Source organism: Magnolia sinica, chromosome 3 (genome assembly GCF_029962835.1).
Source record: "Magnolia sinica isolate HGM2019 chromosome 3, MsV1, whole genome shotgun sequence".
Taxonomy (NCBI): Eukaryota; Viridiplantae; Streptophyta; class Magnoliopsida; order Magnoliales; family Magnoliaceae; genus Magnolia; species Magnolia sinica.
Genome location: NC_080575.1, coordinates 54,772,131 through 54,798,272, shown reverse-complemented (window position 1 = coordinate 54,798,272; position 26,142 = coordinate 54,772,131). Strand labels below are relative to the sequence as shown.

Sequence of the window (26,142 nt, the reverse complement as noted above, 5' to 3'; positions counted from 1 at the left end):
GTGGAATGAAGGCGACAAAGATCTAGGGTTAGAATCCCCAATCAAGCTAACGAGCGACTAAACCAAGAAATTCCCATTGGAGTTCTTAATGCAGATCATCGAGTCCTCTTCGTTGGCAAAAGTGACTGAAGAAATCATCTTCAGGAGGGAGAAGCAGTTTGCAACCCAAATGGAGCGATCAATAGCAATGCGAGCAATGCTAGGAAACTATTCTGCGAGAGAGTGTTCTCCACACCACAAATCCTCCCAAAAGCGAACCTGATGCCCATTTGCCACTAAGAATGCTAGCCCCTGACAAACAAAAGATTCAGTCGCTGCTACTGCTTTCCAAATGAACCATGCTCTATAAAGGGACAAGTGCTTCGTGAAACACCCGCACTCGTTGGTCCCATATTCGAGGGCTACTATCTCCCTCCACAATCTGCCCTCCTCTTTCCTGAATCTCCAAAACCATTTTTCCTAGTAGGGTTGTATTCATAATACCCAAGGGTTTGATGCCAGCTCCTCCCTATACGGTTTACAAACCTCTTCCCATTTGAGCAAACGGAACTTCTTTCCTTCACAAGCACCTTTCCAGAGGAACTCTCTTCTAATCATCTGGAGTCTGTTGACCACCACCTTGGGGCACTTGAATAGGGACATAAAATACAAAGCTTAATGAGCATAAGCCGACCCCCTAAAGATAGATAATGGCATTTCTAAGAAGTTAGCTTCCTCTCGATCACCTTGTCCCACAAATGTTTAGGCAGCTTCCCGATGCAAAGAGGAAGCCCCAAATATGTAGAAGGAAACACACCCACCTTGCAACCGAAAGTTTCTGCTAGTATGTGAAGGTCGGCTTCCCCCACGTTGATCCCAAGCATCTCCGATTTTGCCATGTTGATCTTCAGACCTGAAACCGCTTCAAAGCAAACTAACATCTTCAAGATTCATGTGGGCCACACGACAAAAAGCAGTGGGGATTGAACTTCCACAATTGAAAATTTCGTAGGGCCACAAATTTTGGATCAGGCTAATATTTTTGTGTTCTCTGTTCATCTGAGTGGGAATGACTTTATTAATGGTTTGGACGGCATGTAAACATCACGATGAACCATGGGAAGGTTTCAACGATAGGAATTTCCCTCCCCTCTTTTTCTTGTCATGTGGCCCACTTGAATTTTGGATCTACCTCATTTTTAGGCTCATGTCCGAACATAAGCTGGCAAACCGAATGGACAAGGTAGATTTCTAACAACATCACGATGGCCCCACCTAGCTTCCAACAGGCAATCTGCATCCTTCTATAATTGTCAATTATAATAACACCAATGGAAGGGCGAGATTCTTCTAAGTTGTGGATTTGTGTGGCACAGTCCATGTTATGATTATCTCAAACTTAAAAAATGGCCAATTTAGTGACCATAAAAACCCAAAATTAGTGACTCCCACTCTCCAAACATAACCCACAAAAACCCAAAATTAGTGTGGGTCCCACCTATACAACATTTTTAATTAATCTAAAAAAGCACTTACAAGAAATTGGCATTTAATAAGAAACAACATGCTAGAACCAAACCATAACCTAAATTAGAGTGGTTCCCACTAGTATTGCATGCTCGAATACTTAAAAAAAAAAAAAAAAAAAAAAAAAAAAAAAAAAAAAAAAAAAAAACTTTACAATGGGAAAGATAGGGCTTATTGGGTTTCTCTGGATGTTTTTGTGTATGGGTGTGCAAGAGAGGGGAAGGAGAGAGAGAGAGAGAGAGAGAGAGAGAGAGAGAGAGAGAGAGAGAGAGCCTTATTGGTGGGAGATTTTTCTACTTCGACTACGTATGAAGCCTGATATGCAGTAACCGATGTTATATAAATCGTACGATTCATGATACGCCTCGAACAATACAAATCGTATCATTGGGGTGTACGATTCAAATCATATCATTTGTATGTAAATCGTACAATCATAATCATGTGATTTGGACGATTCAAATCGTAACATCGGTGTATGATTCAAATCATAACATTCGTAACATCGTGAATACTCTACCATTTAATCTTGTGAAAGCTGATGACGATGAAAGTTGTTATTGCATTCATATCAGGGTTAAAGCTTCCCAAAATAATTATATATTATTTTCTATTTCCTTTGTTCCCTTTCTAGGGTAACTTGAAAATATTCAATATTTGTCTTTTTCTTTTGTTTTTTGTTTACTTTTAAGATTCTTTTGAATCTTAAAGATTTTTATGCTTATTTTTAGGCTAATAATCATTTTTTCCCTAATATTTGTCTTTTGATTTCATTTATCTTTACTCTAGGGTTGTGTGGATTGTTCTTAAACATGGTGAAGTCTAAGACAACGGATAATAATCCTACGTGGAATTATTGTTCAAAATTGGATGAAAACAATAACCTTCACCTCAAATGCAACTTTTGTGGGAAAAATTATCGAGGAAGTGTATTTCAAATGAAATATCATCTTGCCCGAACAAAGAAGAACGTAACGGCATGTTCACATGTAGGTGATGATGTAGTAGAGAAGTTTAAGAAATTGTTGGAGACTAATACTAGTTAAAAGAAACAACAATAGGAAGCCATGCATGATGTTGGAAGAGTTCCAATCGTACATGACATGAAAGAATTGGATGATAGAGATAAAAGGAAGACTATGATTTATTGGAAGAAATAGTGAGGGAAGAAAAAAGCAACAGGCCATTCTAAATAGAACTTGGAAAAAAAAAAAAAAAAGAGAGAGAGAGATAATGTTTGCCTTTCTAATGCTCGCTTCCTCTACGTGAATACTCTACCATTTAATCTTGTGAAAGCTGATGACGATGAAAGTTGTTATTGCATTCATATCAGGGTTAAAGCTTCCCACTTACCATTTAGTAAGAAACAAGTTTTTGAAGTAAGAAGCAGTGTTTGAAATATCGGTATCGCGTTACGTATCGCACCCTTGGGATATGGATACGTATCAATTATCGCATGGGATATATCGGTTGTAACGCGTAATGTATCACTTTTGTTGGAAACATTGGAAATTGGTTGAAATTTTCAATGAAATTTTAGTGGTTGTTAAAAAAGACATCAAACACACAAATCAAAACATTACAAAAAACAAGTGCACATAATAGGTTTTCTTTGTATAGGGCTCTAATCTATGTGTTGACTAACTGAATTGATGCAAGTATATTCGAAGTATATTCATGTAATTTATAAATGTAAGAAGACGTGTGGAAACACAAGCAACACATTCAAAAGCAAAAGAAGAATCACTAGATTAGGTTACATACATGTTTGATTTTGATTTATTTTTTTTTAAATTTCCGCAACTTGGTCCTCCTCCAAATCTCTAAATCGAAGCTCCCAATACATGATTTTTCATGTTTTGGATTTGTAACAATTTGACACTGATTTAACATGATTTACAGCAAAAATAAAATAAAATAAAATAAAAAATAAAAAAATCGAAAATATAAAATGCTCACCAGATCGAACATGTGGGATATATCCCACTACTTTGTGTTTCGTATCGCACAGGTGGGATACAAGATATATTGTGGGATATATCAGCCAATATCGTCGATATTTAAAACACCGGTTAGAAGTAATAGAGAAGGCAATTGAGGTGTACAAGAAAGAATAGACAAAAACAAAATGTAAAATCATCCTGGATGGGTGGACGAATGGAGTGAATCAGTATATTACCAACTTTTTAATTTATAGTTCGAGTGCCATGGTTTTTTTTTTTTTTTTTGAAATCTGTTGATAAATCCAGCATTTCCAAGCATGCGGACTGTTTAGCATTACTTGAGGCATTAATGAGGTCAATGAGGAGAATGTGGTACAAGTTATTACAGATAGTGCATCCGTGTATGTAAAAGCGGGTTAAATATTGATGAAAAAGAGAAAGAAGTTATTTTAGTCACCATGTGCAGTCCATTGCATAGATCTTATGCTTGCAGACATCAGTAAATTGCAAGTTCATGTGTAGACTATGGCAAAGGCAAGGGTTATAACTATGTACATTTACAAGCATTGTTGAGTTTGAAATTTGATACCAAAGCATATGAAAGGCGAGTTGACTAGATCAACCGTGACACAATTTGTTACATGTTATTTAACATTGAAGAGCATACTCGAGCATAAGATTAATTTAAGGTCAATGTTTACCTCAAAGGAATGGGAAGAGAGAGCCATTTTTCCAAGACCCAAAGGGAAAGCACATGCATGATACAATCTCACCTGATGCAGACTTCTTGTCATCCATCAAGAATTGTTTGATGACCACTCTCCCCTTGGTTAAGGTACTAAGCTTAGTTGATTCGGATGAGAGGCCAACCATGGGATACATTTATGAAGTAATGGACCAAACAAAAGAGACTGTAGAGTAGAATTTGGAATAAGTTTTATTTAATTAATTAATTATTTTTTGATACTTTGCAAATGTATTAAAACCTGGCCACGACTAGAAAAGAAAAAAGAAAAATTTTACGACTCTACCCAGCTATCAGGAAAATGAAAATCCGCCTTAGATGCTTTCAGTGTTCGAAGCATCGGTATCGCTACAAGTTTCGCTGGCTAGGAATACGGAAACAATATCGATATCACCGATTATATCGCTGATAACCAGAAATGTGAGGAAACATGGGAAAAACGGTGGAATTTTCATCGAAACTTTAGGAGATATTAAAACGTAAATATTTGCATATTTAGAAATAAAATTTTTTAAAAAGAATGTATACATAACAAGTTTCCATTTAATGGGACCTTAAAAGCATGTGTTGTTGTAACAAATCAGTCTAACCATCCCATCCAGCCTATTTAACCATCCAACCTTCCATCCAAACATCCATTGATATTGCAAAATATCAACAACACATGATATTCAACAAAGAAATCATCAACAATTGTAAAGGAAACGAAAGATTGTGGTCTCAATATCGCGCGTATTGCGATATCGATAATATCAAGATATTATCAATATTATCAATGAAAAATTGAACATTACATACAACCATGTACCCATGAAAAAAAAAAAAAATGAAGTAATTTTTTTTTCTAATAAACAAAATTTTGATGATATCAATACATTGGCGATTCTATTGAAATATTGTCGATACACTTATGATACAAGCATTACCTATAATTTACATAGTTGAAAATATTGGTGATACATTGGCGATATTGATGCATTCGCAATACAAGCGACACCTAGAATTTACATAGTTGAAAATATTGGCGATTACATTAGTGATATTGATACATTGGCGATACTTAGTGATACATTACTAATACTTGGAATTTCTGATACTACTAGCATTATCAGTATCGCTACCAGTGATATCAGTATCGCTGAGCTGAAGATAAAGATAATATCGGAGATAATTCGAACACTGGATGCTTTAACCCATTCCTCTACTAACATCTTTGCCTTCGTAAAAACATCCTCCGCTCGACTTTCACGATTCCTGAAACATCGATAACTCCTCTCTAACCATATAGATCAAATCCCTGCCAAAAGACATAATCGTCAAACTCATGAACCATTGCCCTATTGATTTTGGCCCAACCCACATGACTCTAAATAGATGGCGAAATTTTTGCCACACTTGGCAAGCAAAATCGCAATGGATGAATAAATGGCCCACTGATTCCTCATCATGAAAACACAAGATGCACACATTTGGAAGAATCATGTTTCTCTTACAGAGATCGTCCACTGTGAGCACCCTGTTGCCTCCCACTAGCCATGCAAAAGTTGCCACCTTCGAAGGAGCCCCATAAGTCCACACAAACGCCATTGCTAGCACCCCAGAATCCAACCTACCACTATTAAGCATTGTAAAGAAACTTCCTGGATTTCTCTTCTAACCACACCATTTGAATCTAACTCAGATGAAATCGGCTTGACCTTAGCTAAGAGATTCAACAGGCTAACAAATTATTCTGCTTCATCATCATTTAAATTCCTTCTACAAGGTGGCGCCCATATTACCTCCTCTCCCTGCATCAAGGTGTTCCGTATCGGTATCGGTTGGCGTAACGATGACCTCCAAAACCGATACGGATACGGGGGCGTAATGGCGATACGGGGGCGTAACGGCCCGTAATGGCGCAAAATTTTTTTTTGCCAAAAAAATATGAAAAAATATGGATTAAATCTGAAATATTCTAAGCATTCCAAATATGCATTCATTTATAAATTGGAACATGTTTATGGTGGTGTAACGGTCCACTCTTTGGTGAGAAGTTGCATCGGACTGTCTGATGAATTTATGAACCAGATAACCTGAATTTGAATACAAAATTCATATATTTAATTTTCTAACTATCTACTATCAATGATAGATATATTAGAATGAATATAATATGAAAATATCTTACATTAGGTGTTTGCAATTATTTTTGAGGAATTTCTCGAACATACATGTGCACGTGACTGTGATTCCTGTCTATAACCTGTCATCTTCAAGTCAAGAATATTTTTTTAAAAAAAATAATTAGTAGTGTCCAATATACTCCCCTGCAACTTGATTAAGGATTACTTGATTGGTTGTCAGGGGAGCTATTTTAAATACAAGTTCAGCAGTGTCAAGTGTGCGCATGACTGCATGGCTTCTTGCAATAATACTGCTGTGAGCTGTCTGCTGCAAATACTTACCTTAATACAAATATATACTCACAATCACAAGTCACCACCAAAATGAAAATCTGTTTTTTTGTGGTTGCTCGACCTCCACATCATCAACATCGTCACCATCAAGCTGAGGCTGTCCAATAGGTGTAGGTGCTGCATATCCATAATATCCAGTGCCAGAAGGAAATACTAGATCAACGAAACCAAAGGATGACTGATCCTGACTAGGCAACGACTCTGACCCCAAGTAAGGATATCCACCAGTGCCCGTCGAATAGCCATACTAGTGCCCATACTCAGGCTATTGAGAATCTTGAGATTGAGAGTGCGTCTGCTGTGATGAGTAACTTGGATTTGGATCTGGATATCTATAATCATATGGATATTGATCGGGAGGGCTACTCCAACATGAATGTGATGGAACAGGCTCAGTATAATCATCATAATCCAATTGACCATAAGAATATCCATCATAATAACCAAGACCATGAGCCTGCTGATGTACCCACCTCCTGCTGGCTGTATCGTGACTCGGTATACTCATAAGTCCGACCTTGTGTACAGCTTGTCGATGTTCATCGACATCGTGATCTGTAGACGGCTGTATAGGGCGCTGAGCAACACCAAAAGTGTCAACACCAGGGGCAGAGGGGTCATCGTCATCATCCGATACGGTCACACTACCACTACTTGTACTCTTTTGTTGATCTTGAGTCGTATCCGTACGTGGCATAAACGTTGCCCCTTTTACTGGGTCCAACACATCTGCACGACTCTCTTGTTGCGCTCTGCGTATTTCTGGGTCATCAATTTCCAATTCTTCACTATCCTCTTCAATTTGCTTTTCCCTTGTTTCCAACTAAGGTAGAAGTGGGTCATCCTCATCATAAATATTGTCCAAGTTTATTGGACAGTAGTCTCCATCATCAGCAGCTGTAATGCTCCTATGATGTCGTCGCATTCTTAGTTTTATATTGTAGTGCATGAAGACAAGTCTATCTAATGTTCTAGTCTGCAATCTATTCCTATTCTTTGAATGAATGAGCGCAAAACAACTTCAATTCCTTTCGCAGCTAGAGGAAGATGTTGTCTGGCTCAAAACTTTTACTGCAATTTTTTGGAGAGCCTTCGTACTCTCTCCGAAATTAATCCACCATTTGGCCAGTTGCAACCTAGATACTGCATGCTGTGCAAGAGCATCTCCAAAGCTACCAAGGCGATTTCCAAATGTATCTAATTCCTTCAACGCCTTTATTTGCAGATCTAAGTCAGGTTCTAATCTCTTTATCACATTTTTTAGCCCGACACGAACTTCATCATCTGGAACAAATGATTGGGCATATCTATACCTAGGATTTAGGTAGTAACCTGCTGCATGAAGATCGTGATGGAGTTGTTTTGTCCATCTCCTGTCGATCATCTTCCAATAAGTCTCCCAACTTCTACAATCACGTTGAATTGCAAACTTTGCCTTATCCATGGCATCATATAGGCAGCTCATGGTAGGTGCTTCATCGGTTTCAACAAGACGGAGTACCCTCATTAGTGGCTCCATCACCTTTAGGATCGCCTTGACCTTCTTCCAATATTTGTTGTCCCGTATGGTGTTCGCAACTTCGACCGGTGTCCCTGATGTCTTCTTCCCATGTTTTGTGTTGAGTCATTCTCGGGAAGCGAACATCTCACTCAACTCTCCCCTATGCTGGAATAAACTCTCTAATGCTATAAAGTTTGCTGCGAATCTAGTCACTGCAGGCCTCAACAACTCTCGTCCTTTCGTGAACTTTCTCATCAGTGCGACTACTTGATTATGGTTGTAAATAAACATCATCACTTCCCTTGCCCTTTTGACCATTTCCTTAACATTCTTCTTCTCAATATCTTCCAATATAAGATCAATATAATGGGCAGCACATGGTGACCAAAAAAGATGTTTTCTCTTATCCATTAACATATATCCTGCAAGCTTATATGTTGCTTCATTATCTGTCACAATCTGCACTATATTCTCCTCTCCAATCTCGTCCACAACTTTATCCATTAGTCCATTAATATAAGTAGAATTTTTTGTTGCCTCTCAGGTATCAATTGACTTGTGGTATATAGTTCCTAAGTGGCAGTACACCATGAAGTTGATCATACTAAGTCTGGTTGGGCCAGTCCAACCATCACACATGATCGTGCATTCTCTGGCTTGCCATACAGGTTTAAAGGTAGCCACGTATGCTTTCACATCCGCATACTCTGCATTTATCCATTTCCCCCTAATCTCCTTAGCTGTGGGAGCTTTTATTCCTTCACCTGCTTCTGCTGCTGCATCAATTACCACCTACCAATATGGAGAATTGGCTGCGTTAGGAGGTATGTTGGCATGTATAAATAACTTTGCTGCTGCTCTACCTAATTTCTCAACGGAAGTTCTACTCCACATTTGTTTTATCTTCTTTTGTTTAGTTGATTCTTTCCTAAATAGGATTGGATCAATAGAGGGTCTCCTAGGCTCATTTACTTCATCCAAACGTATAGGGGCATCACGTGAAGATGTCTGTCGTCGGCTCCCAAACATACGTCGTAACCCACCAAACCTACCCCCACCCCCCGCAGAAGCAGTTGCACTCCCACTCCCACTGCCCCCCTGTATCACGCAGTGACCCATGCGTGCCAAACATGCGGCGACGTTCTTCTTCACAAGCTAGACACAAGCTCTCTCCTAGCTATAATAAATTCTCGATCTGAATCTTCGTCAGAATCAATAATATCTTCATCACGAACGCTCATATATTTAGGACCAAACACCTCTTGTCGAGCTGCATCCAAAATATCATCTTTCTTCTTTTGTACAGCAACACGTTTACCCTTCGACTCATCCAGACTAGCTCGCATTAAAAGCATTATCTCTTTCGGTACTCTACTACATGGCGCAACTTGACGCTTTCGATGTGCCAAATGTTGTTTGAGACGAGTAATTCCACCAGTCACTAGTCTATCACAATACTTTCACTTCATTTGGTGCCTAGTACCACCAACCCTCTCACAATGTTGCCATCCAATATCCTCACTTGTTGTTGGCCAGACCCAGACATTTCTTTAGGTTTAGGTAGATACTAGATAATTAGATATGAGTATGAGTGTATGACCTATGTTAATAAAGATGATTTTATGTTCTAACTAAACCCTAAGAAGCTCCAAGGCAAAACCTGTCCAATATAAGCAAATAAAAACATAAAGTAACTAATTCGAAAATAGAAAAAAAAAATTTATAAAATGACACCACAAATCTGTAAAATGCACATTAACATGTTCTACTATAATTAACACATCAAATTCTATGATTAAATCAGCAAACTATTCATTAAAAAATGAATTTTCGAATTTTAAAAAAAAAAGGCCAAAATTAATGCGTAAATAGAAAAAAATATAAAAATATATATATAAAATGGCACCCCAAATCTGTAAAATGCACATTAACATGTTCTTCTATGATTAACACATCACATGGCATGATTAAAACAGCAAAATAATCATTAAAAAATTATTTTTCAAATTTTAAAAAACAGGGCCATAATTAATGCGTAAATAGAAAAAAAATATTTAAAAAAAAAAGATAAAATGGCACCCCAAATCTGTAAAATGCACATTAACATGTTCTACTATGATTAACACATCATATGGCATGATTAAAACAGCAAAACAACCATTAAAAATTGATTTTTCAAATTTTTTTTAAAAAAGCCAAAATTCATGCGTAAATAGAAAAAAATATTTAAAAAATATAAAATGGCACCCCAAATCTGTAAAATGCACATTAACATGTTCTACTATGATGAACACATCATATGGCATGATTAAAACAGCAATACAAGCATTAAAAATTGATTTTTCAAATTTTAAAAAAAAATGGCCAAAATTCATGCGTAAATAGAAAAAAATATAATATAATATGGCACCCCAAATCTGTAAAATGCACATTAACATGTTCTACCATGATTAACACATCATATGGGATGATTAAAACAGCAAAACAACTATTAAAAATTGATTTTTCAAATTTAAAAAAAAATGGCCAAAATTCATGCGAAAATAGAAAAAAATATTAAAAAATATAAAATGGCACCCCAAATCTGTAAAATGCACATTAACATATTCTACAATGATGAACACATCATATAGCATGATTAAAATAGCAATACAACCATTAAAAATTGATTTTTTGAATTAAAAAAAAAATGGCCAAAATTCATGCGTAAATAGAAAAAAATATAAAAATATATAAAATGGCACCCCAAATCTGTAAAATGCACAGTAACATGTTCTACTATGATTAACACATCATATGGCATGATTAAAACAGCAAAACAACCATTAAAAATTGATTTTTCGATTTTTTTTTTTAAAAAAGGGTCAAAATTCATGCGTAAATAGAAAAAATATAAAAAAATATTAAATGGCACCCCAAATCTGTAAAATGCACAGTAACATGTTTTACTATGATTAACACATCATATGGCATGATTAAAACAGCAAAACAACCATTAAAAATTTATTTTTCGAATTTTAAAAAAAGGGTCAAAATTCATGTGTAAATAGAAAAAAATATAAAAAAAATAATATTAAATGGCACCCCAAATCTGTAAAATGCACACTAACATGTTCCACTATGATTAACACATCATATGGCATGATTAAAACAGCAAAACAACCATTAAAAATTGATTTTTCGAATTTAATAAAAAAGGGTCAAAATTCATGCGAAAATAGAAAAAAAATATTAAATGGCACCCCAAATCTGTAAAATGCACATTAACATGTTCTACTATGATTAACACATTATATGGCATGATTAAAACAACAAAACATATTAAAAAAGTATAAATACCTATTTTTGACGAATTTCTGAAAAATGGCCTACCGAGCTTTGATTCAACAAAATCCGTAATATAATGTGTTTTTTTCTCAAATACCTAGCCGAGGTTGGTCGAAATTAGTAATAGGAGTGAGAAATAGTTTGGAAGCAAGAAGTTTCAAAAAAACAGCAAAAACAGAGCTTAAGATGAAAAAAAAAAAAAAAAGTTACCGTTTTTTTACCGTTACGGGTCAGTAACAGCCGTTACGCCCGTAACGGGCCCGTATCGGCAATACGGGCACAAAAAAACGATAACGGCCGATACGACCCCGAAATGCATATTAGCCCTTACCGTTACCGTTACGTATCGGCCGATATGGCCGATACGTAACCGTTTTGGCACACCCTGCCCTGCATGGAATAACAACTAACCACTAGAATCCCATCTTCTCTTGAAAGTAATGCAGCGGCATTTTCACACCAGGCTCAAGTGGGGTGGCCTGTGGGATGCAGGGGCACAGTCAGGGTGGGCAGCCCGTGTGAGGCGGAACCCATGTGAAGTGAGGCCCACGAGTGGGGTTCGGCCAAGGTCCTAACCCATGCGATGTGGGGCCTGGGCTATGAGATAAAGGGATTAATTCGCCATGCTCTATCAATTCGAGCTTTTAGAGCAAGTGGTTAATTGTCCTACATCAAAGTGTTATCAAAGCGGGAGGTCTCGTGTTCGAGACTCCTCACTTAGGGGATTAATGCAGGGGCACACTCGGGGTGTGAGGCAGGCCCCACCCGTGTGAGGCGGGTGGCTCGTGTGAGGCAGAACACATTTGAAGTGGGGCCCAGGAGGGGGGTTCGGCCGAGGTCCTAACCCATGCGATGCGGGGCCTGGGCTGTGAGATAAAGGGATTAATTCGCCATGCTCTATCAATTCGAGCTTTTAGAGCAAGTGGTTAATTGTCCTGCATCAGAAAGAGTTGCTAACCTAGGAAAAATATCCCCCAACTTCCTCTCCCCCACCCATATATCATCCTAAAACCTGATCTTCAACCCATTGCCTAATGAAAAACACACCCCTTCCCATACCTTCTTATGGAACACACTATTTTCCACCAGAAAGAAGATTGATACGAAGATGAGGACCATGTCCACCAACCCCCAGAATCAGACCCATACTTTCTCAATATTATCTCCCTCCATAAACTCCCTTCCTCTACCCAAAATCTCCATTACCCATTTTCCTAGCAATGCTTGATTAGCCGCCTCCAGATTTCTTAACCCTACTCCCCCTTAACCCTTTTGCTTGCACACATCTTCCCATTTCATCATATGAAACTTTTTCTTATCCTCCACTCCTTTCCAGAAAAAATCTCACATGATTATTTCCAATCTAACCACTACCAACTTTGAACAATTGAAGAGCGACATAAAATATATAGGAAGATTGGACATCACTGCCTAAATCATTGTTATCCTACCCCCTAAAGATAAATACTTGCTTCTCCATTGTGGTAGTTCCTTTTCGAATCTTTCAATGACTTTATCCCAAACTCGTCTTGGAGGCTTACTTATACACAATGGAAGCCCAAGATATGTAGACAAAAATTACCCTTGCACCCAAATAACCTTGCAAACATCATTGTCTCAGCCCTTGATATCCCTACCCCCAACATCTTGCTTTTGCCAATATTAATTTTCAATCCAGACACCACTTCAAAACAAACTACTATCATCCGCAAATTATCCACAGTTTTTTCATCCGCTTCACTCAACAACAACAAGTCATCCGCATATTGTAAATGAGTTGTCTGTTTGAAAGCCTCATATCAACCGCTCCTCTACCACTCTCTCTATCATCCTGCTAAACGCTTCCATTACGACCACAAATAAATATGGAGATATATGGGGACATCATGCGCAAACGCACGCCCCCCACCCTACGCACGTACTCAAGGAGGAGGAAGGCCCCACTATCGATCTGAATCGACGATGACATCTATGGAGGATCTTTTAGTTGGGGGGTTGTGCTATGGATCATTGGAGTGGACCCGACCATCATGTGGATCCCACCATTGGATCTCATTATCGTGGCCTACTACCCTAGATGATCTAGGATTTTGAGTTTTGGTTATTATCGTTATTAGAAACATCATGAACGGTTTTGATTGCATTGATTAGTTGTTATTTTTGTTACTCCGTCTCTAAGTATTAGTGTGCGCACATGGCGCGGCTTTTGGGGTTTAGGGTTTTCTTACAGATAGGCAACCCCATGTAGGTTTTTTTTCATTGAATTTTATGAATAAAATTATGAGTTTTTTTTTCTTCTCCATCCCTCCAAGTTGAAGAATCTAATTGGGTGCGAAACCCTCCCTTCTTCGAAGGGCTAACTACAGTGGTGCGAAGCTAAAACCATCCCAAATCGTCCCCACCTCCTACACCCCACATCCATCATCTCTCACGGCCATCCCATCTTCAAATCCACCCCTTTTTGTACCCAAGTTCTCCTCTACAACAGATTTTCAGATTCTAGCCCTCCAAGGGAACTGAAACTTCAGCGGATCACCATGCACAAACCGAATAACGGATCGACGTGATATTTGGTGTGTGAGTGGGCCACCCCTGGCAAACCGCACGCTAGGTGGCCGTTTCCAGTTTCGTGAGCCTCACACACGTGCGGACAGGAACCCATGCACGTGCATCTAGGCCGGACTGTTGTCCACACATGTGGACTGTCTCAGGTTCTTCTCTCTCCTCTATTTCTCTCCTCTCTCGCCTTACATCCCTAACCCTAACCCTAAATAATCCTCAATTCCAAGTTCTTTACCACTTTTGCAAACCCTAGACTATTCCCGAATCGAAACATGGTGAATCTCTTGAATTGGGGAACAATCCTTTACAAGAGTGGATAAATCTACACTCCTTTGGGCATTGTTTAGTTTATAATTTTTTATTTGATGCAGCCTTAACGTGTGTAGGCTTGTACCCCCGTAGATTCCCCTTGTTGAATGTTTGATAGTATGTGGGACGTGGAATTTTGTGATTGTTTAAAATTGGTATGATCTAAAGCTTGAAATCTTGCATGTCATATTTAATTTCATGTCCTGCATCAAGATAATGGATCCCCTTGCCTCAATCCCCTTGATGAAGAAGAGAAACCATTTGGAGAACCATTAACTAAAACTAAGAACTTTGGCGATGTCACACATGCTCTCATCCATCGACACCATCTAAATCTGCAATCCAAACGGTCCGACATATAATCTAGAAAGCCCCAATCAACATGATCATAAGCTTTCTCTACATCTAGCATACAAATCACTCCTTTCCTCCCACTTCTACAACACATATATACCCTCCTATGCCACTAGAACAGTAACCGCAATTTCTTTTCCTAAAACAAAAGCTCCTTGTGATTTTGAGATAACTTTTCATGTCCCTAAATCTAGTGTCAGTAATCCGTGATTACTATACACCAAATTTTGGCTGACAGCCTCCGTAGAACTCCGATTTTGGGGCTTCCAACTATCGCATACTAAGTCCCATAAGCGGGGCTCCACAAGGAGGATTTCTGAAAGTAAAGACGATAAACACGCATCATTTCTCAAAATTTCATCATATTCAACATGTGTTACTGTGTACAACTGAGCACATCAAGGCAGAACCAAAACATAAACTATGTCATATTTACTATACCTAATGTAGGGTACTACAAAAAATATATATACACTAATATGTACAAAACAAAAAGGACAACTAGAGTCTGTAACCTCTACTCCTGCAGCTCCCTACTTTCACCTGTATAAAAAAATAAAAACAAATAAATAAAAAGGAAATCTTGAGCTACTAAGCCCATTGAGTGCGTGTGCAGTGAAAATGCATGTTTCATGTCATGCTCATATCATGCACAGGCCTACTGGGCCGATAACAATAAAATAAAGATACAATGCATTATGCCACTTTTCATGTTCTAAATCATTTTTTTATTTACATCAATTTTCTGTTACAGAGGTGGGACTTCTACCCACTTATAACATACATACTCTTTCAACATTTCCACAACTTTCCACATTTCCCAATTGGATCACCAAGGTCTGAAACAGAGGTGGGACTCACATATGATTGCTACCCACTTGCACAGGCTTTTCCACCGTGGTCAACTACAGAGGTGGGACTACAAAATTCATGGGCCGAACTACTCTAACCCACTTGTGTTGAACCTCACTATCTGCCTAACAGCGAGAAGTCATAAGTCGCCTGGCAAAACAATTGCGGACAATTTACGAGCTCGTCACACACAACCTATCTTTGCTTGCCCATAAGCAGGTTAGGTCAAACCTCTCAACCAATCGACACGCGTCGGTGGGAGTCGCCGCTTAGTATTTCAGCATTCCAGCACTCTATTCTTCCACCCGGTCTAGGCATTGGTTGCTCCCAATGGTACCAATCGGGGTTTAGAGACTTTCACCCAGGGACCCTCTAATCATGTCCTGTTGAATTACACATTTCTGGTGTGGTGTCCAACTCAAGTCATAACAAAGTATGTTTCATCGCATTTACAATCACCGTATGCGTAAGTCCACACACAATCACAATATATCATGTTTTTCAAGACAAGCATAGGATGACCATCCTCATGTGGTCTCCTCATGAATTTAAATTCCTCATAGGGGTCTCATGTAATGCATCCTGTATCTAGACGGTTCACATACTAATCATAGACACATCGTGTGTCGCGACACAACCCACTATGATCACCATACCATGATATGAATCATTTACTCTCAATCATACAATGATACAACAACTATGAACCATGCATATGCTATGCACATAACTTAGCCAATCTAAATCCAACTCGGGATTCATTCCGCTATAAGACTTCATACCACAAGCATGTTTTTTTTCTCAAGAGTTGGCTACACCAAAAGGAGGGATGACTCTTTCAAACGTTTTGTCAAACAGGTAGCGGGCGGACTTTGTAAGGGACAATGATGGAAACCGATGGAAATACTTATGAATTTAAACAAAACTAAAGCATATGAAGCCCTTGGGTGTGGGCCACATGGATGGTTTAATTGATGGTGGAGATGAGGCCATGATGGGTTGATCTTGCATAGCTTCTCCCATAGCCCTTTTCTCAAGTTCATCTCAAACATCCAATCTTCCATCAATAGCCTAACCAACTAAATCAGAAAATTCAGCATCATAGCCATTAGTGGGGCAATTCAAAGCTCTCTCTCTCTCTCTCTCTCTCTCTCTCTCTCAACAACCATGGACTAGAAAATCTATTCTTTTATAGGGCTTTCAAGTAATCTAACGCACTTATATGCGTGCTCCTAATCTATGCACTCACCTATAACAATTAGAGGATTGGATTTCAAACTTAGCTTCTACTTCCTTTTCTCCTTCTTCTTCGTCTCAACTTCAAACTTAAGCTACTCTTTTCTTTTCTTTTCTTTTCTTGTCTTTTTTGTCTCTACACTCACCTTAGGCTTCCCATGACACAAGGAAGAGAGTGCTGGAAATGGGTTGTTGAAAGAGGGTTTTTATGTTTATGGACTTGAAAATGGTTTTAAAATTGGCTTTTATCTAAAAAGAAGGGTTGGGGGGTGTTTTGTGATGTTTTTTGAGAAGTTTAAGCTTACGATAACAATAGAAAAATGTTATTTAAGTGATTTGAAATAAGGCATTCCAAGGATTTTAAAAAAATGGAGGTCATTTGAGTTATTTTATCAAAATATACATGTGCATATCTATTCATAACTTACAATCCGGGTGTCATATTGACATGCCGTTTTCGCCAGTAATTCCGTAACCCGACTACAGTCACAACGGTTAGGCTCTCAGACCTAACGGATTTTGAAAACTCAATGATGGCCCACCTCCAGATAAAAAAAGGACATAGTTGTCATTTCTCAGATTGTTTAATTTTAAGTCCGTATATTAAAATTCGGACATCGGGTTGAAATGCAGCTTGCGGCTCGATAACAGAACAACATTATGATCAAGTCAAAATATTCTCGGGGCCAATGGACCTACAGTCAACGACTATCCAGTGTACGAACCAGATTTCGGGGCCTCGGGTCTTACATTACTCCCCTAATAGTCGCTTTAAATCTTGAAGCTAGCAATTTTGATAGAATTTTGTATGGGCCCCCCAATAAGCTTATCAACTTGTAATCCTTCAGGCTTTCTGCACCTTCCTTTTTAGGGATTAGTGCTAAGAAAGTAGCACAGTAGCACCCATCTTCGGGGTAAGAGAACCTATTCCATAAAATGTGTTAATAAAACCTATTACATCGCCTTTAACCAACTCCCAGAATTTTTGATAGAAAAACATGGGAAACCCATCTGGATCAGGCGCCTTATCCCCACCAAACTCTTCAACTACACTCTCTATTTCTTCCTCGGAGAATTCCTTTTTAAGAGATTCTGCTACCTATAACGACATGGAGCCAAACTCCAGATTGTCAATCGTTGGCAGAATCCATGCTTCCCTTGTTAGTAATTTCTTATAAAAGTCAATTGTTGCTGCACAAACTTTCTGTTTCCCTTCCATCCTTTCTTCTCCAACCATCACTAATTTAATCTTGTTAACCCTAGCTCTTGCACTTGCCATTGCATGAAAGAACTTTGTATTTCTATCCACCACTTTAAGCCATAGATCTCTCGAACATTGACACCATTTGATCTCTTCTTCCCTCATTCTTGCATTATATTCGGCTGAATGAATCTCCCTCCATGCCCTCCTCTTTCGACAAACCTTCTGACTCTTCTTTGACATCCAACTTTTGAATTTCATTTAACATAATCGTTGTTTCCTCCTTCCTACTCCTTGAGACTTCTTTTTTCCATCCATTTATCTTAACCTTTAACTTCTTAAGCTTATGGAAGAGGTTAAAGCCCCTGCTCCCCCCTTGGTTCGGAAAAGAATTCCACCATTCCTTAACCAAACTGAGAACCCCTCCACTTCCATCCATGACAACACAAAATGAAACGACTTTGGACCCCAATCCTCCTTATACAATTATAACATTATCGGACAATGATTTGAAATAGGCCTTGGAAGACCATATTGAAGGACAAGAGAGAATAAATCTATCAACTCTGGCAATAACAGAAACCGATCCAATCAAAACTTTACTGGTATAACCTGACCATTTGACCATGTAAATTTTATCGAACCCAAAGGTAGATCCACCAATTTGTTCCTTATTATCCATTCTAAAAAATCTTTCATACTTCAATTAATCCTGCCACCATTTGATTTTTTTGATAGAAAGTGAACTAAATTAAAATCACCCCCCACCAAGGTACCCCGTATCAGTATCAGTTGGCGTAATGGTGCCCTCCAAAACCGATACAGATACGGGGGCGTAACGGCCCGTAATGGCGCAAATTTATTTTTTTTGTCAAAAAAATATGAAAAAATATTGATTAAATCCAAAATATTCTAAGTATTCCAAATATGCATTCCTTTATAATTTGGAACATGTTTATGGTGGTGTAACGGTCTACTCTTTGGTGAGAATGCTATATCGGGCTGTCTGATGGAATTATGAACCTGAAAACCTGAAATTAACTGCAAACCTTTTATATTTAGTTTTCTAACTAATATATATATATATATACACACACACACACACACACACACACACACACACACACACTATAATGAATGTAATACCAAAACATCTTATATTTTCAAGTTTTCCTTTTATTTATTGTGCTAGTGCATTGCATACTTGGTGACTCACATACATTTCAATTCAATATATAGATTTAGAGACTTTTGTATCTTAGTTTGTAACTCATATACCTAACAATTTGATATCATTTTCCTCAATAGATCTTTATAAAAAAATAATAATAAAAATAAAATAAAATAAAATTAGGGTAAATAGTATTGTCAATTCGGAGTTGATTAGGGGACCGTTTGATGCCCTAAACTAGCCTCAAATTAATGCAATCCATTGACACTTATCCCACTAATGGATTGGTGGACATTTATTGGACAATGAAAAATGAAAAATATCAAATGGTCCTATTTAAAAAAACAAGTGTCTACAAACTAATAGTGAAAATTGTTCAAACAATTTAATTTTGGGATTGTGACTTAGCAACAATGGGCCTAAAATTTAATTGGTTAAGTTTGAGTTGATATATACCTCATGTATAAATTTTTAGGGCCATGTACATGGGGTTCACTCGATTATGTATTATATATACATGTCATCCATCCGTTTTGTCAACTCATTTAAGGTATTGGAAAATATATATATATATATAGGTAAATCCAGATCTTAGGTGGACCACTAGTGGGCCAGGCGGGCCACCTCGATATATTTGTATATCCATGCCGTCAATCCATTTTGCCAACTCATTTTAAGGCATGGTCCAAAAATTCAGGTAGATTTAAATCTTCAGTGGACCACCAATGAGCATGCCTTTGAAAGTGGGGCCCACCTCAGTGCATTTGTTGTATATCCATGTGGTCCATCCTTTTAGCCCACTTATTTCAGGGCATGGACCAAAAAATGAGGTTGATCCAAATCTTAGGTGGATCACAAAATGGGCCTTCAGAAGATTTTAACGGTGGGCATTCAATCCCAACTGCGTGGTCCAATTGAGATTTTGATCCCTTCATTTCAAGGATCATGCTTTAAAATGAACTTGAAAAATTATGAATGGCATGGATTTACCATACATAAATCAAGGTGGGCCCCACCGCATGCAATAAAATAGTGAGTGTGCACTATGCAGCGTGCACTGCAGATTATACAAAAAAAAAAAAAAAAAACAAAACTGCGTGGCCGTTTTTCCTGGAAAAAGAAAAAGAAGAGAGAGGGAAATGAAAAGAAAAGAGGGAAAGAAGAGAGGGGACCAAACCGAGAGAGAGAGAGAGAGAGAGAGAGAGAGAGAGAGAGAGGAAGAAGAAGAAGAAGAAGGGTAGCAACTGCTGCCGCCGCAGCCCCATGATAAGAAGAAGAAGAAGAAGAAGAAAAGGAAAAAAAAAAAAAAGAACCTTTTTTTTTTTTTTCATTTTTCGTTAGGGTTATGGACCATAACGGCCGTTATGGGCCGTAATGATCGTTACGGTCCCGTAACGGCCGTTACGAACCCAAAAAACAGAGGTGCCCCGTTTCGGGGCTGAATCGCGTAACGGTTGATGCCGTTACCGTTACGTATCGGCTGTTACGGCCGAAACGTAATTGATTTGGGATACCTTACCCCCCACACACCATGGCCATGACCACTTTTTCCGATAATCATCCAACTCTGCCCAAAATTGATTCCTATTTCGAGCCTTATTTGGACCATAACCAACTGACATTACCCATCTGAAACCTAAAGCCTTGTCCCGCAACAGTACAAACATGGAGAACTTCCCTTTCACACATTCTTCTATATCCCATACATTTGAGTTCCATGTTATTAACAAGCCCCCTGAGTTTCCTTTTGCATCTAATGATTCCCACGATTTAGCAACACCTTTCCATAACAAATCCACTACTTTCTTGTCTAGATTATGCATCTTTGTTTATTCAATAGCTATCAGTTGTGCTTTAAATTTTCTACACATATCTCTGATTTGTAACCCTTTTTTAGGACATCCCAGCCCCTGCACATTCCAACTTATGAGCTTCATTATTCAAACAAACTTTCCCTTTAGTCCCGAAAACCAATAAACCCGTGATTATCGATCCACAAGAAGTAATTCCTTCTCCCATCCCTCTGCCTCCTTGCCAAAACTTAATTCCACCTCTCTTTGTGCCAACTCCATATTCTGCCTACCTCTTTCCTCCACAAACTCAAAAAGCACAACATGGTCTTCCGAGTTATCCTTGAAAGTCACCCCCACCAATCTTGCTATCCCCATGGAAACCCTTTTCACTCTTCTCATACCTTGTGCCATTGATACTTTTTTCCCCTTCTCTTTCCATTTAAAGGCAACCCTACATGTCATGTTCGTTGTATAAGATACCGTCCGATCATTTGTACCTAACCCTCCCGGGCCCATTGTCATTGCTAATGGCATAACATTGTGGATCACCGCTCCTAGATCCATGTTCTACTTTTGAAACACTTCTACCTGACATCCATCTTCCTTCTCATTGAACCTTAGAAGACAGTCTTGTTGCTTGCTCCTGCTTTGTTCCTATATCACGATTTTGAATACTCAGCCTTTGATCACACTTTTGTACCAACTGCTCCAATACCCTTTGTTCTTGAATTTGTAGAGGATTTGTCATTATCGTCAACTCATCCTGCTTCCACTCGAGACAATTTGCTCTCAAAATCGTCAAAGACACTACTTTTTTGCTAATGTTCCTTTCACACGTGGGATAACTTATTCAAAAAGCCACGTGTGCACAGAAAGCCACATGTGCCATAAATATTGCTTTTGCCACACGTGTTTTTCTTCACATTATTATGATCCTTTTATCTTACCTCGCACGACTCTCTGATGACATTATCGGCATTGGCATCGATATTTCTTCTCTCATCATTTAATACGACACCACATGTCGCCTGGAGATTACTGCAAGCACCACTAAAGCCACATAATCCTCTCTCTTCATTTAATACTACTCCATGTAATGGTATAAGAGGGTTGCTGACATCGTACCCTCTGCAACACTCTTTAATGCTCTCTAGGAAAGACAGCATACTCGGTCAATCTAATCTAGGTGTCAACCAGTCCTTGGACTCCTCTCGTATGCCACCCTGGTGACCACTCTACTTTAGACACACCATCTCCGCATCTTTCTGTGCTCTGTCGAACCACCCATCTTGCAGTTCTTCTTCATACGAATCGAATTCCACCATTGTTATCTTCCTTTGGGTGCCTGGAGCCACTTTTAAGTCCATCCTCTCAACGAATCCCCACCGTAGTCTTCTATCCCTACTCGGATACTCACCTTTTTTAGACCTCATAGATTCTCCTTCTGATAAGGATCCTAGCGTTTTGTATGAATTCCCATTCGGCGATTGAGAATCGATTCCCACTACAAACCCTATGCATTCCCCTATCTCTCGAATTACGCTATCTATCCAAAATTCAAGAGGGAGGTGCCAAATCTAAAGCCAGCACATCTAAAGAGTAGTATTTGGCGATTTGGGACATAATCAACAACGGTGGAATCTTTGGCTCCGTTAACCCTTCAATGCAATGGCGTACTTTATAAATCTAAGATTTCAATATGACAAGAACTTTCATGTGGATTTAGAAATAAAAGCCAACCTATATGATTGTATTAAAAGAATGGTCCCAAATTCAAGGTAAAGGGTATTGATGAGCAGAGTTTAAAGGGCTTATGGCTTGTTTGGAACAAAAACTGCAAAGTTGAGAAGAACAACAGAGCAACAACCTGTTAACTTTTGAATTATTTTGCTTGTTAATTGTTTGTTGACTTTAACTAGTTAAATATCTATTTTGATTTCGAGTTATTAGTTTAATATTTATTTCTTTAATCTTTATATTATATGATTCATGTTTATGGTAGGAGTTTTAGAGATGTGTCCATAATTGCAAAAGTTGGTCATTCGCGTTTGAGTCTAACATGTAGTGCTTCTTGTTGTGAGCACAATCGAAGCACTCCTGAGCAGGTGAAAATTTATCGAACTCATCTCATGAATCTCACCGTTGATTGTTTATATGGTTAATTAATAATTGTATGCTCTAGTTAATTACAAAACTATACGTTCATACAGATACATTCTAAAAATAGAAATAATCGAGTAACAGAGATTGAATGCTCTCATGTTTGTAAAATACAACCTTCAACTTGGAAGTCTGTCATGAAAAGAGAGAGAGAGAGAGAGAGAGAGAGAGAGAGAGAGAGAGAGAGAGAGAGAGAAATCAAGGGCTTGATCCAATCTGCGTATTGGATCTAGAATTTGTTGATGAGTGAATCATTGAGAAGGAGAATCCTACCACTCCTATAGATAACAGTTGGATGAATATGGGTGAATGTTTTGTCGAGGCTTCATAGGGTGATGTAGGCTCTACCTCACAACCAGACGGACAACGTGGTAAGATTGCATGTTGTAGTGAAGTCTTATACTCTCGTAGACTTCCACTTAATGTGTTATTTAGTTATGATAAACTAATAAGCATGAACTATTTGTAGGTCCTAAAAAATTTCAATTAGAAGGTAAATAGAAAAGCAAAAGTGAGAGAAGAGGAAGATGAATTTGTTTCGATATCAAATTCTAAAGAAGATAATGCTACTGCTAATATTGATGTTAATATTAGTGAAGAAGATGATGGTGTTGACTCAGATGGCTAGAGAGAGGGCCAAGAATAGATTTCTTAGACATTTTTGAATTATAGAATACAGAAGAATACATGTACATTGGCAAATGGTTGATGTTTTAATCTTAATTATGACAGAATGACACATTTATACAGTTACACTGTATACAATTGATCACATGATAAAATCATATGATTAGTATTTTTTTTATGCACATTCATGAGAAAATGGTGATTGATTATTATTTTTTTATCATTCATCCACAATTTTTTAATTTTTATGATATGAAAATTGGACAAAATCTTACGAATTATGATAGGATTCACAATATGATACAATTTATCCCTAATCACAATTCATGACAAGATAACGATTACGACAACATTGGCAAGCACTTAAAAATGGTACATGTACATATTAACCCAAATTAAACGGTTTAAATTGTATAACTCATTGTTGTTACTTTATAATATCAGTTGACCAATCATAACCTCTGATTAGTGGACAATTTTTATTTTTTTATGAAATAAGACCATCAGTTATTTTCAATTTATAACCAACCAATAAATGTCCATTAATCTAATTTTTATAATCAAATAAGAGTAATTTTTTGTTCATGATACATCTTTAGCCAATGGCAAGAACCTGGATGGTTTAGTATGATTTATTTATATGCCACGCTAGAAATTTCTCAATAATTGCTAACTGCCTGCATATCATCCACCACTCTGCCAGAGCATCAAAGTTTATTTCTTTGCAAGGGTTTCTTTATTGAGGTGGTCTCAAGGCCAAGCAGTTGGATGAAAAGTTATGGTCCACTCACAGGATAACTTCCAAGCTCTTAAGTGAATGCAAAATCCAACACTTCCAACAGGTAGGCCCCACCATGACGATCATCTAGTACAAAAATCAGCCCCATATATTCATTAGATGGGCCACACCGTATAAAACAATGTCTAGCTACTAATAAATAGCAAGATACAAGTTTGGTCCACTCAATGAGTGGATGTGGGCAATTTTTGCATAAGGTAATCCCCATGGTGGGGCCAAACCAATGGACGGGTCCTATGTTGCACGCACCTGAAAGGTTGGAAGTTATCCACCAGTAGATCGTAACTTGTGGTCCGACCAATTGGAGTTGAGACCTCTTCTTCACTATACTTAGCCATGAATGTGGAAATTTCTGTCATTTCCCCAGCGAGGGCATTTCCATCATTTCAGTCCAAGAAAGGGATGGCATCCATTTTAAATTTAATAGCCATTAGATGTGACTAGCAATGGGGGGAATGTGCAAATATCAATGAACAGTAAGGAAGTGTTTTCAGTATATCACTGATATCTTCAAAACTATGGTTATAAGCAGTGTTTTCAGTATATCACCGATATCTTCAAAACTATGGTTATAAGCAGTGTTTTTAGTATATACTGATATCTTCAACACTATGGTTATAAGCAGTGTTGTTAGTATCTTGTGAATAGTTTGGGGTATCCCCGATATTATCGAAATATCCTTGATATTATCTATATCTCCAATTCGGTGATACTGATAACACCGGTAACGATACCGACAACAATGATACTATTAGAAATTCTAGGCATCGACGATACATCACTAAGTATCACCAATGTATTGACATCGCCAATATTTTCGATTGTGTAAATTCCAGGTCTCTTGTATTGCCAATGTACTGCCAATATTTTTTACTATGTAAATTCCAGGTGTCACTTGTATCACTAGTGTATGGAAGATATTTCGATAATATTAGCAATGTATCACCAATGTATTGATATCGCCAAAAATCTATTTATTATATATATATATATATATATATCATTTCAAATTTCTTTATGGATGCATGGTTGTATGATTATATGCATGTTTGTATGTGTGTATATGTATGCATGCATGGATGATGGGTGGATCATGGATGGATGGTTGGATGGTTGGATGTGTATATGTGTGTGTGTGCACGCATGCATGGATGGATGGATCATGCGTGTTTATATGTATGTATGTATGTATGTGCATGCACAGATGGATGGTTGGATGGATGGATGGATCCACCAATTTCCCCATGTTTCCCTAATGTTTCCCTAAGTCAACAATTCATGCTTTTAGGCATCATTAAAGGGAAACTTATTATTTGATCCCTAAATATGCAAATATGCAACTTTTTTTGCTATTATTTGATTCTTAAATATGCAAATATGTGTATTTAAGCGTCTCCTAAACTTCCGCTGAAAATTCCCATCATTTTCCCCATGTTTTCCCACATTTCCGGGAATTGACAATACTATCGATATAACAATATTGTTTCCGTATCCCTAGCCATTAAAACTTGTAGTGATACTAATACTTCGAGCACTACTTGCGATATCACTAGTATATTCCATAAATATATGTTACCCCAACTGGGCAATACGAAAC

At 37.9% G+C, this 26,142-nt stretch overlaps 1 protein-coding gene and 1 long non-coding RNA gene across 3 annotated transcripts in view; both read right to left on the bottom strand.

Annotated features, from left to right (window-relative positions):
• The window catches only part of LOC131239921 (regulator of G-protein signaling 1), a 112,781-nt gene that overhangs the window by 19,001 nt on the left and 67,638 nt on the right, over positions 1 to 26,142 (bottom strand). The window lies entirely within an intron of this gene.
• LOC131239922 (uncharacterized) lies at positions 9,874 to 10,544 on the bottom strand. The gene is made up of 2 exons (XR_009168487.1): positions 10,260 to 10,544; positions 9,874 to 9,922 (listed from the first exon to the last, which is right to left on the bottom strand). It is a non-coding gene; the product is annotated as an uncharacterized LOC131239922 (long non-coding RNA).